The sequence below is a fragment of the Sycon ciliatum genome, chromosome 4 (assembly GCF_964019385.1).
Source record: "Sycon ciliatum chromosome 4, ocSycCili1.1, whole genome shotgun sequence".
NCBI lineage: Eukaryota > Metazoa > Porifera > Calcarea > Leucosolenida > Sycettidae > Sycon > Sycon ciliatum.
Window position 1 is genome coordinate 11412417 of NC_088646.1, and position 10210 is coordinate 11422626.

Genomic DNA, 10210 nt, shown 5'->3' on the forward strand with positions numbered 1-10210 from the left:
ATTGCAACCAGGTGGGTCACTGGTGCCGTTATGTCACGCATGTGGCCTACGAACTTTGCATCAGGTGTTGTTATAATACCTATTCTACAACTCCCTGGTTAGTACATGTCATGTGCAAGCAAGACTCCAAGAGTGCATGAAGCAAGTGCGGGTACATGTTACTCTTGCCGTCTTGCTGCAAGTACTTGAAGTATTTATTTATTCATTTTTTCATTGGTTTGAGCGTTTAGGCGTTGCATCTGCGCCTTTGATCCTAGAGGGTGGTGGCGTTCCCACGGCGGATGCGGAAAACTCGGCTTCCAGCCGAGTCTCACGCGAACCGTGAATTTTTTTTGAGCTGAGGGAAAGGTGCAAATATGACTCGATGATGACTCTCAGTGAGATGAAAAAATGACTGGTCGCCATGCTAGCACTTGTTGCCCTTACACAGTTACAGACCATGCAAACTGTTACTACACAGTAAGGCCTTTAGTCCATCACATCACTCATCACTCATCAGTCATCACTCATGCCGAGTCATGGTCTAGGTATTATTTTATTAGGCCAAACTAAAGAAGGTGTGTGGTTCGACTCACCCGACCGACCGTACAATTTCAGCCCGACCGTAACTTTTTTTCGGCGGGCTGTCGTGTGACTGACGTACGTGGACTGAACACGTCCACGTCTACGTGCTGTGCGGCGTGAGTCTGCGGACGCAGGCGGCTCCTTTTGGACTTGACTTGTAGTTGTACTGCAGTGCAGTGCAGTGAGTGGTACGACTGCTGCCTTGTGCTGGTAGTAGAGTCTACTCGATACGCGTATACAGTGTATTATCCATATAAAACCGCTCTGTGAGCGGTTCTGAAAAACCTTTACTGGTACTGCCCCGTCGTAAAAGTAAGAAATTAGAACTGGTCCATTGTCCTCCCAAATGCGAACTGATCCACCTAAATCGCGAATGACGGGACCCGAACGCACCAGTAGCACGAGGTCGGGAGGGCACAGGACAGCAATTATCATAGGGTAACACCACCTACCGCTAGTACAGTACATGGCCTTTGGTCCGGACCAACGTCCCCATCTGCATCCACAGGTAGGAACCTCGTGCTACTGGTGCGTTCGGGTCCCGTCATTCGCGATTTAGGTGGATCAGTTCGCATTTGGGAGGACAATGGACCAGTTCTAATTTCTTACTTTTACGACGGGGCAGTACCAGTAAAGGTTTTTCAGAACCGCTCACAGAGCGGTTTTATATGGATAATTTCAGTTCTTTTTCCGTTCCCTCCCCACCCCAACCCCGAAGATAAACATGATGACCATGCGCGATGTACTGTATGTAGCCATGAGACTGCAATAAAACACTGATACATACCAGCCCTCCCCGCCTCGCTACCCCGCACACAGATACACAAACATGCGTATGCACACGGCACACACACGTGGCCACGCACACATACGCACATGCACACGGCACACACACGTGGCCACGCACACATACGCACATGCGCACGACACAAACAGGAAATTCTTCATATATAATGCCATGCAAAGCAGTGGCCACCGTACTTGAGGAAGTCAGTTGTGAAACAAAAATAATTCAACTACAGCGTGTAGACAAGCTGACGGCCAAAGCACGACATAGCAAACATGACATTTGCCCAAGGATTGCAGTTTGCAGACCACGCCATGGAAGCGGCGAATACAGAATGTAATATCATACAAAGTGACAAGAAAGGAAGTGGCCATCATACACCAGAAACTTGCAGAAAGTCACACATCCAACAGATAGAGAAGTGAACAGCAATCTGATACAGCCCAGACAGGACAAAGCTGACCTGATACTCGTCCCAGGATCGCAAGTGGCAAATCCTTTTCAATGCATAACATGCACGTGTACGTTAGACGCATGGACAACATCTGACCGTGTCGCTAGCATACAATGTCATCACATGTTTACCCCACAAGTTACACACATGCACAGTAGAAGCACAATGAAAGCAATGGAAAAGTACGATGTGGTTGCTGAAGCATCTTCACACTTCAAATTCAGACTTCAATGTGGTCGTCACGGGATGATATACCTGCAAGATACAAGTGATGAAGAAAGAAAGCAGAAGGTCGTGAGGTAGGCTATGAGTAGTCCTTTCACAAAGATGCCATAGTTTTTCGCAACTTATGCTTTTCGCAACCGTGCCAAAACAAGTGCTAGTTGCTGAAATCGCATCCATATTTTCAGAAAAAGCTCAAAAGTTGCCAACATCGCAACTCAAAATTGGAGAGTTCTTGTGCAAAACCTACAAAACAGGGAGCAGAAATAGCAGAAATGCAGCGATGCTGCGACAGCAAACTCGTACACCCCTTCCTGCTGTGAACCACCATTTTACACAGTGCCAGTAGCCTGTTGCATGTATCCTACATGTACATGTACATCATTACAGTGCACGGAAAAGGGAATGCACATAATTATCGTAACTACCGTTGATCTACTGTTTCTCAGAAATGAGCCTGAAGGCAGGCGAGAAATGAGCGAGCACGAGTATGTATTTGTCCAACAATGCAACATGTAGTCGGTGACTTGACCTTTCGACCCCATGCCATGGGGCCAATTGCGCCAAGGTTGCGGAGAAATTGCGAAATAGTTCCGAAAAAAGAAGAAAGTTGTGAAAGTTGCGATTTCTTCCTAAACACCGAAAAGTTCCGAAAAAAGTGGCGAGCATCTTTGGGAAAGGGCTAGCTATGAGACACCACAAACGGGTCACCTACATGTATGTTCAGGGCTAGTGCACTCACACGCAGAATTGTCATAATCGAGCATTTCCCAAACTGAGAAGTGCAATGAAATCCACTTGCATGCACAGGAGCAATTTTGCAATATTATGATGCGCAATTCGACACGATCTGCGATGCTGCGTGCGATGTGCCCTGCCGTCATGATGGTGACAGTCACCGCGGTATGTTTTGTCAACGTCGCCCTTGCACTCTTCTGTCAAGTCCAAAGTGCTCACATACTTGGCAATGTCTTTGCAGTGATTAACTTTTATCCTAGTTATGTCACGGGTAACTTTAATGAAGTACCCGCAGGCCGTGTCGATCCGCACATCGTCCACTCTCTCATATACTTGGCCTGCTTTGTCTGTGTATCCATTTCATGTGCGATCCACAAAATCGACTAGACGGTGGGTGCAATACGCTCTCTATCTGAAGACGTTCTTCTTGCGACATCTCGCCATGTACTTGGCCTGCTTTGCCTGTGTATCCATTTTCATGTGCGATCAACAAAATCTCAATGCACTACAGAGACTAGACAGTGGGTGCAATACGCTCTCTATCTGAAGACGTGAACCATTAAATTTGTTGGAAAAGTTATACGTACACCTGAAACGTAATGAAGTACAGGAATAGAGAGAGTGACTACAATACGCTCTCGACCTGATATAGTGATAACGTGTTAGAAGGTAACAGGTCTACAGTCCCACCGTACCCTTCCGACACGACTGTAGACCATTAAATTTTTTTGAGAAGTTATACGTACACCTTAAACGTAATGAAGTACAGGAATAGAGAGAGTGACTACAATACGCTCTCGACCTGATAACGTGAGTACAAGACACTCTCCACCTGATAACGTGTTAGTAGAAGGTAACTGGCAACATATCAATGGGTTGCCTTACCGTGGTCTAGAGGAAACGTCTTCGCAGCAATATTTTCCCTCCAGCGCATTCAGTCGCCGACGCGACATCGTTTACTGGGCCGTTCCAGTTGCGGAAGACATTCGATTCATCGGGCCAATTCAGCAACAGGGCCGTGGACACACAGGGGGCAGAGGAGAGACATTGTTAGTGGACAAGAAAATAATATGCAGTGGCAAGTGGCGAGTGCCGCACGGATGTCAAGTTGTCATGCACAATTCAGCTACTCACTTGACTTACGGTCCAGCTAGTCCTGCCATTGCTCGCTCGTCCTGGTTCCTCCTCGTTCGTCTTCCTGCACGTCTGCTCTTCTCCTTCCCCACCGTTGGCTTTGCGGTACGGGGGTGCCGGAAGGAATTCCCACCATGTATCCATGTACATGAAGTCCCACCATGACTCCATGTACATGTCCACGGCCACGTCAGCAGCTTGTATAGTACCGGAAGGAGTTCCCACGATGTCTCCAAAGGCCTACAATTGTTGTAGAGCGGACGTCTTTGCAGCAATTCTTTTCACCCTGCACATTCACTCCGCCGACACGACATCGTCGACAGCGTTTACGGGGCCGTCCCAGGTGCAAAAGGTCCACGTCAGTAGTTCTCAACTATTTCGCGTACGGGATAGTCGCCGCGACAGCGTTTAAGGGGTCGTTCCAGGTGCAAAAGGCATCCATCAATGGCACTTTGCAGTACGGGGTACGGAAAGGGGCCTCCTCGTTCGACTTCGTCGACTTCTGCATGCAGTTCTCCTTCCCGTCGACCGAAAGGGGTCTCCTCGCAGTTGTCCTTGCCGTCAGGTCCACGTCATGCAGTTCTCAACTATTTCGCGTACGGGATAGTCGTCTTTGTCGTACGTGGCATCGGCGTTTACCGAGTGGCATTGCCATTGGCACAAAGCAGACCGTTGACGGGGTCACGTGTCAAAAAAGTATCAACGACGTGTCAACTACGTGTCGACCACGTGTACAGCGGTACACTCAGCGGTACACTAATTCTCGTGCCATTCTCGTGTCACAAAACTGGAACATCGAGTACCAGTATGGAAAGGCTTCAGACAGGAAGCCTTTCCAATTTACATGTACTAAAAAATATATTTAAAAAAACAAAAATCCGCCCGCCCGTAAAAAAAATGTCCATGTTAGTCGAACCACACACCTTCTTTAGTTTGGCCTTATTATTATTTATTCTTCTTTTACTAGGGAATTCCCAACAGGCGTCAGCGCCTTTTTACAGGGGAACCCTAGCCTAGGTATAATTTGAGGGATGAGCGAAATTCAGCTGGTATGGTATATGTCAGCACCAGGAGGCTATCATCCTTGCGATGAGTATTGGCACTGAGTTTGAATATCCGTGTAATACCACAATACCAGTACGTGTACTAAGAGAACGGAGCCTAAGTCAGAGATGTCAACCCTGTACTGCAGGTGCCGATAAGTGATTCAAAAAAAATAGTGATAGTGAGGGATTGGGCTCTGTCACGCAGGATACATGTACTTCACTTGAACAACTAACTTGTACATTGAGGTGTGAGTCAGTATCACAGATGTTATTGGCATTGTGTTCAGAGCTTGGGATACCGACTAGTTACCGAAAACGTTCAGGAATAATGACTGTGATGATAGCATTTTTCCTTTTCTGGTTTTCTGGGTTTGCATTAAATTTGTATTGCATTTTCATCCACTGTTGTGTTTCTTTTGCCCGTGAAAGAGGCTTCACAGGATCGGCCGGATGATCAACAGTCAGTTCATGATACTGTGATGATCAACAGTCAGTTGATGATCAACACTCACTGATAATGTGATGATCAACGCGCACTGACATTACTACAATCATGTAACAAACTAAGTAATTAGTTACTTAGTCCGATGTAAAGATTAGAGTGGAACCAAGACTCTTGGTGGAACTAATTACAGTTATAGGTTCGTAAATTCAAATCTGTGGACAGCAACTGTTTCGCTCTGTAGTGTTAGAGCTCCTCAGCACAGCTCAGAGGACCGAAGCAATTCTGCTGGGCTCTGGTTTTATAAACGGAATTATATCATGGGTCGGAACTCCTCAATCAGCTTGCCAATTAACCATAATAGAATTCAGAAGCAAAGTAAGATTCTTCCTTACCCAAGTTCGGACAAGATCAAACTCTGAGCATGTAATGATGCAATAATACCAACACAAGGATACTACTAGAGAGAGACAGAGACAGACGGCTAGACAGAGACAGACAGGGACAGACAGAGACAGAGAGGCGGGGAGAGAGAGAGAGAGCCGAGAGAGAGAGAGAGAGAGAGAGAGAGAGAGAGAGAGAGAGAGAGAGAGAGAGAGAGAGAGAGAGAGAGAGAGAGGTTCCGAAATTGTTAAAATACATCTATAATAAAAAAGAACATTGAAAACATAAGATGATTGGTGAATTTACTGCAGCCTCAGCTATTTGGCCAGCAAAGTCATACTACTACTATCGCCGAAGTCGCACCAACCTCTTCTTCACATTGTTGTCCCCAGCGCGGGCTTGCGAATTAGATGGTTTGGAGGCAACAACGTTGTGAATGGCCAGCGGTCCTCAGCGCTTGTTCAGCACCTCAATGAGCGACACTGACTCATGCTGCTATCTGGTGTTCACGAGGTGTTTGTCGCGCTGGAAACGGAGCGTCTCTGTAAGTTTGTATCCCTGGTGATGTTTGTGCCTGGAGAGCACTATAATAAGTGGTGCTCTTCAGACACAATCTTCCTCAGCCTACTCAAGCTCAACTGATGAGTGGTGAATTCCCCGAAACACTGTGTATTGTACTATTGAGCAGGGAGTGGTGTTTTCTTGCAGGTTTGCCGAGTGGACGGTTTGATGGACTTCTCGTGTGCTCTGGATGGCAGTCGTGAGTCAGTCAAGTGAGAATTCAAGTCGGCAGGAAAACCGCGAGCTCCCATGTAGGGAGCAACACACTCTTCCCCTACTATCGCCGAAGTCGCACCAACCTCTTCTTCACAAAGTCATAGTTGTTACAGTAGACAAGCTATTACATGAACAAGGGGGTGCTAAATGAGCGTTAGCATGCTAACGCAATTAGTTAGCAGCCAGCCCAGCGAGCATGCGCGAGTCACGCGGGCACATACCCCGCGACCGGTGCGACCGTCGCCTCCAGGCGGTTAACCGGTTGTAAGTTGCCAGCAGTCTTCAGCGCAACCTGTGCAGTCTGGTGTCCCGCAGGGCAGCATTCTCGGTCCCACATTGTTTCTCCTCTACGTGAACGATTGTGAGGATCATCTCTATGCGGATGACACGACCCTCTACCAGTGCCTGTCTGCCACATCCGACATCGCCGACTCCACAGTGCAGCTCCAAGCCGCCATGGACAGCGTCGCTGAGTGGACTGGGGCGCAGACTGGAGAGTGACATTAGAGCCATCCAAGTCTCAGGCGATGACCATTGACCTCCGTAATCCACCCCCAGCCATGCCACCAGTACTGTTTGCAGGAGCTGCTCGGTGTCACCTTTGACACCCAGCTGTCTTTCTCAACTCAACTCCACTCCATTGCAACCAAAGTTGCTCAGCGGCTCCACTTCCTTGCCAAGGTCGCCCCCCTCCTAGACGCCAGAGCTCGCACAACTGTGTACAAGGGGTTTGTCCGCCCTCTGATGGAGTACTGCTCATTGGTGTGGATGGGCTCCAGTACCTCCCGCCTGGACAAGATGCAGCACAGGGTGCTAAAGATCATCGGCCCAGGAATTTGGCTTCCCAGCCTGGAGCACCGCAGAATGGTTGCATCCCTGTCGCTCCTCTTCAAGCTAACGTATCTTCCCCCGACGAATCCCCTTAAGGCCATTACATAAAAAATGTAATAATATTATGTCGTGATCAAATGTGTCAGTTCTCAGTAAGCTGGCGCAGTTCTCTGGAATTCCCTCCATGCGGATATCCGAGGCGTCACCAAACTGGCCACCTTCAAGTCAAGCGCTTTGCAACACATTCTTGCCTGCTTTTAGCTTTACGCCCATGTTTCTGTAGCTGTGCTGGAACTGCTCTATTTCGCCGCCACTCCGAGGCGTCACCAAACTGGCCACCTTCAAGTCAAGCGCTTTGCAACACATTCTTGCCTGCTTTTAGCTTTACGCCCATGTTTCTGTAGCTGTGCTGGAACTGCTCTATTTCGCCGCCACTCCGAGGCGTCACCAAACTGGCCACCTTCAAGTCAAGCGCTTTGCAACACATTCTTGCCTGCTTTTAGCTTTGCGCCCATGTTTCTGTAGCTGTGCTGGAACTGCTCTATTTCGCCGCCACTATTTGCCATTAGCCATGTCTCCCCCCTCCCCCACCCCACACAGTGGGTCCATTGTTATTAGGCATCTGCCTGTTTTGGTTTTCTCCACTTAGAATAAAAGAATACTACTACTTAGTACTGTAGTACTAGTAAGGAGAGATAAAAGAGCAGAAGAACGGCAGAAGGCTAAAAGTAGGCAAGGTGTATCACTGTTGTGTAAGTATGCACTCTAATTATTTGGTAAGGACGGTAAGCACTGTAGTATCACAGTATGGGCGGCGAGACACTACTCCACGTAGTATCACAGTGTAGTCGGCCAGGCATTCAGTCAGGAATGCAACCGTGGGCCGGGATTTGCCGGCGCGAGTGAGGCTTTGCTGGCTGAGAAGCCCTCCGGTTTGTTGGCGACGTGTTCTTCTGTCGGTTGGACGAGAGATGAGGGTAGTTAGGGAGGGGCTGATCCGTGCTCGGAGTTGCCTCCACACGAACATGAGCAGCTTACTATACGCTTGCAGAGTTCCGTGAAGCGAAATAGACTGTCCTTGGTCAGCAGAGGTTGGATGGTTGTGTGGGGTGGGTTATTTATTTATTTATTTTTAGATTCCCCAAAGGCCGAGGCCTAAGTCGAGGGGGTCTCCGTTCATGGCTTACTGGGAATATATCTGCAAAATTATAACATATAGATTGAGAAGAGGAAGGGTTATAACAAATGCGTACTGTAGAAATCAGCCATAACATTCGCTACTATGTTATAGAAACTCTGGAAGGAATGAAACCAGCGGGTTCAAAGCGGGTGTTGGCAAAGATGGTACGAACACGAGACACAAAGCAATGACTATTTTGGGTGGTTCTAATGTCAGTGGGGAGAGAATTCCAGGTGGCAGCGGTAACAAAGAGGAAAGTGGCACGCGAGTAGGTGTTCGCCCTGGCAGGCGGGACAAGTTGGAGAGGGCGCCGCGCGCTGGTGGAGAGACTATAGTCCAGCTCCATAAGGGCAGTGGTCTGGTGGTGGACCAGGTGATGGAGCTCCCGGAGGCACTGGATGTGTCGCCGCCATGCCAGACTGGGCCATTGCAGGTGCGCCAACACTCGGAGATGCCTTCGGTTCAGTAGCGGAGGGAAACACACCGTACTGTCTCAAGACGACTCCTGCCAATCTGGCCGGCAGACGCTCAAGGCCTTAAGGGACCGCCGCTTGGGTTCCCGTGTATGGAGCCCGCATAGCTCGGTGCTGCAGTGTTCGCAGGCGGTCTAACTGGCGGCCAAGTAATCCGGCAAAGAATGCGCTTGACCCATAAAGCAAGTCAGGCATGATCACCGCCTGAACGAACATGCGTCGTGATTTACCGGACATTGCTCGTCGGGACCGCCACAAAGCGACCCCACGATCGACAGCTTGGCATCTCTATAGCAGGGAGGTTTAGTCCCACGTAATCCGTGGGTACTTTACGTGTGTGTACCACGTGATACTCAGTGACCCACGGCCACGTACAGCTGTACGTACAGACGTTTTCTGATTCACGACATAATTATATACCGTGTATGGTCATGGAGGCGCTAGCGCTACGCTAGGCTCACCCACGGCCACGTTCCGCCAGAACGTGGGTGAAAATCAGAATGGAGCGCATTTTGCGAGCTGTGAGGGTGCTCAGCTGAAGAAATTTCCGAAGCACGAAATCAAAATATTCGATGAGCTTCTTAGGCCCGGGTAGCTTCGTCTTTGGGCCTTTCGCTTCATGCTTTTGTTTGTTCCGTGTGACTAAACATAACATTGCAACGTGGATGCCCTGCATCCACTTTACGTGTATCACCCACGTACGCGTTTCCGTTACGTCGGAACTAAACCTCCCTAATCACACCGAGATACGCAGCGGAGGTGGCTGAGGGAAGAATTGTTCCATTGCACAAAACCTCTACCTGGCCATCTATATATCTGCCGGTGGGGCAGGACTGTCACTACCTTGCTCTTTGTAGGGTTCAGAATCAATTCCCTCCGGCCAAGCCAACTGAGTCATTGGCGGCTCCGAGCGGACAGCGGAGTCATTGGCGGCTCCAAGCGGAGTACAAGCGGAGTCATTGGCTGCTCCATGCGGAGTCATTTGGCAGCTCCATGCGGAGTCATTCGGTGGCTCCATGCGGAGTCGTTTGCCGGCTCCATGCGGAGTCATTCGGCGGCTCCATTTTCCGGCTCAGTTGCGAGCCATCTAGCGGCTAGCCGGCTCCAAGTAGAGCCATCATACCAGTTGCTCGAATCGGCCCTCCCAGCTTAATCCAAAACTCGGTTGCTCTGTTGTG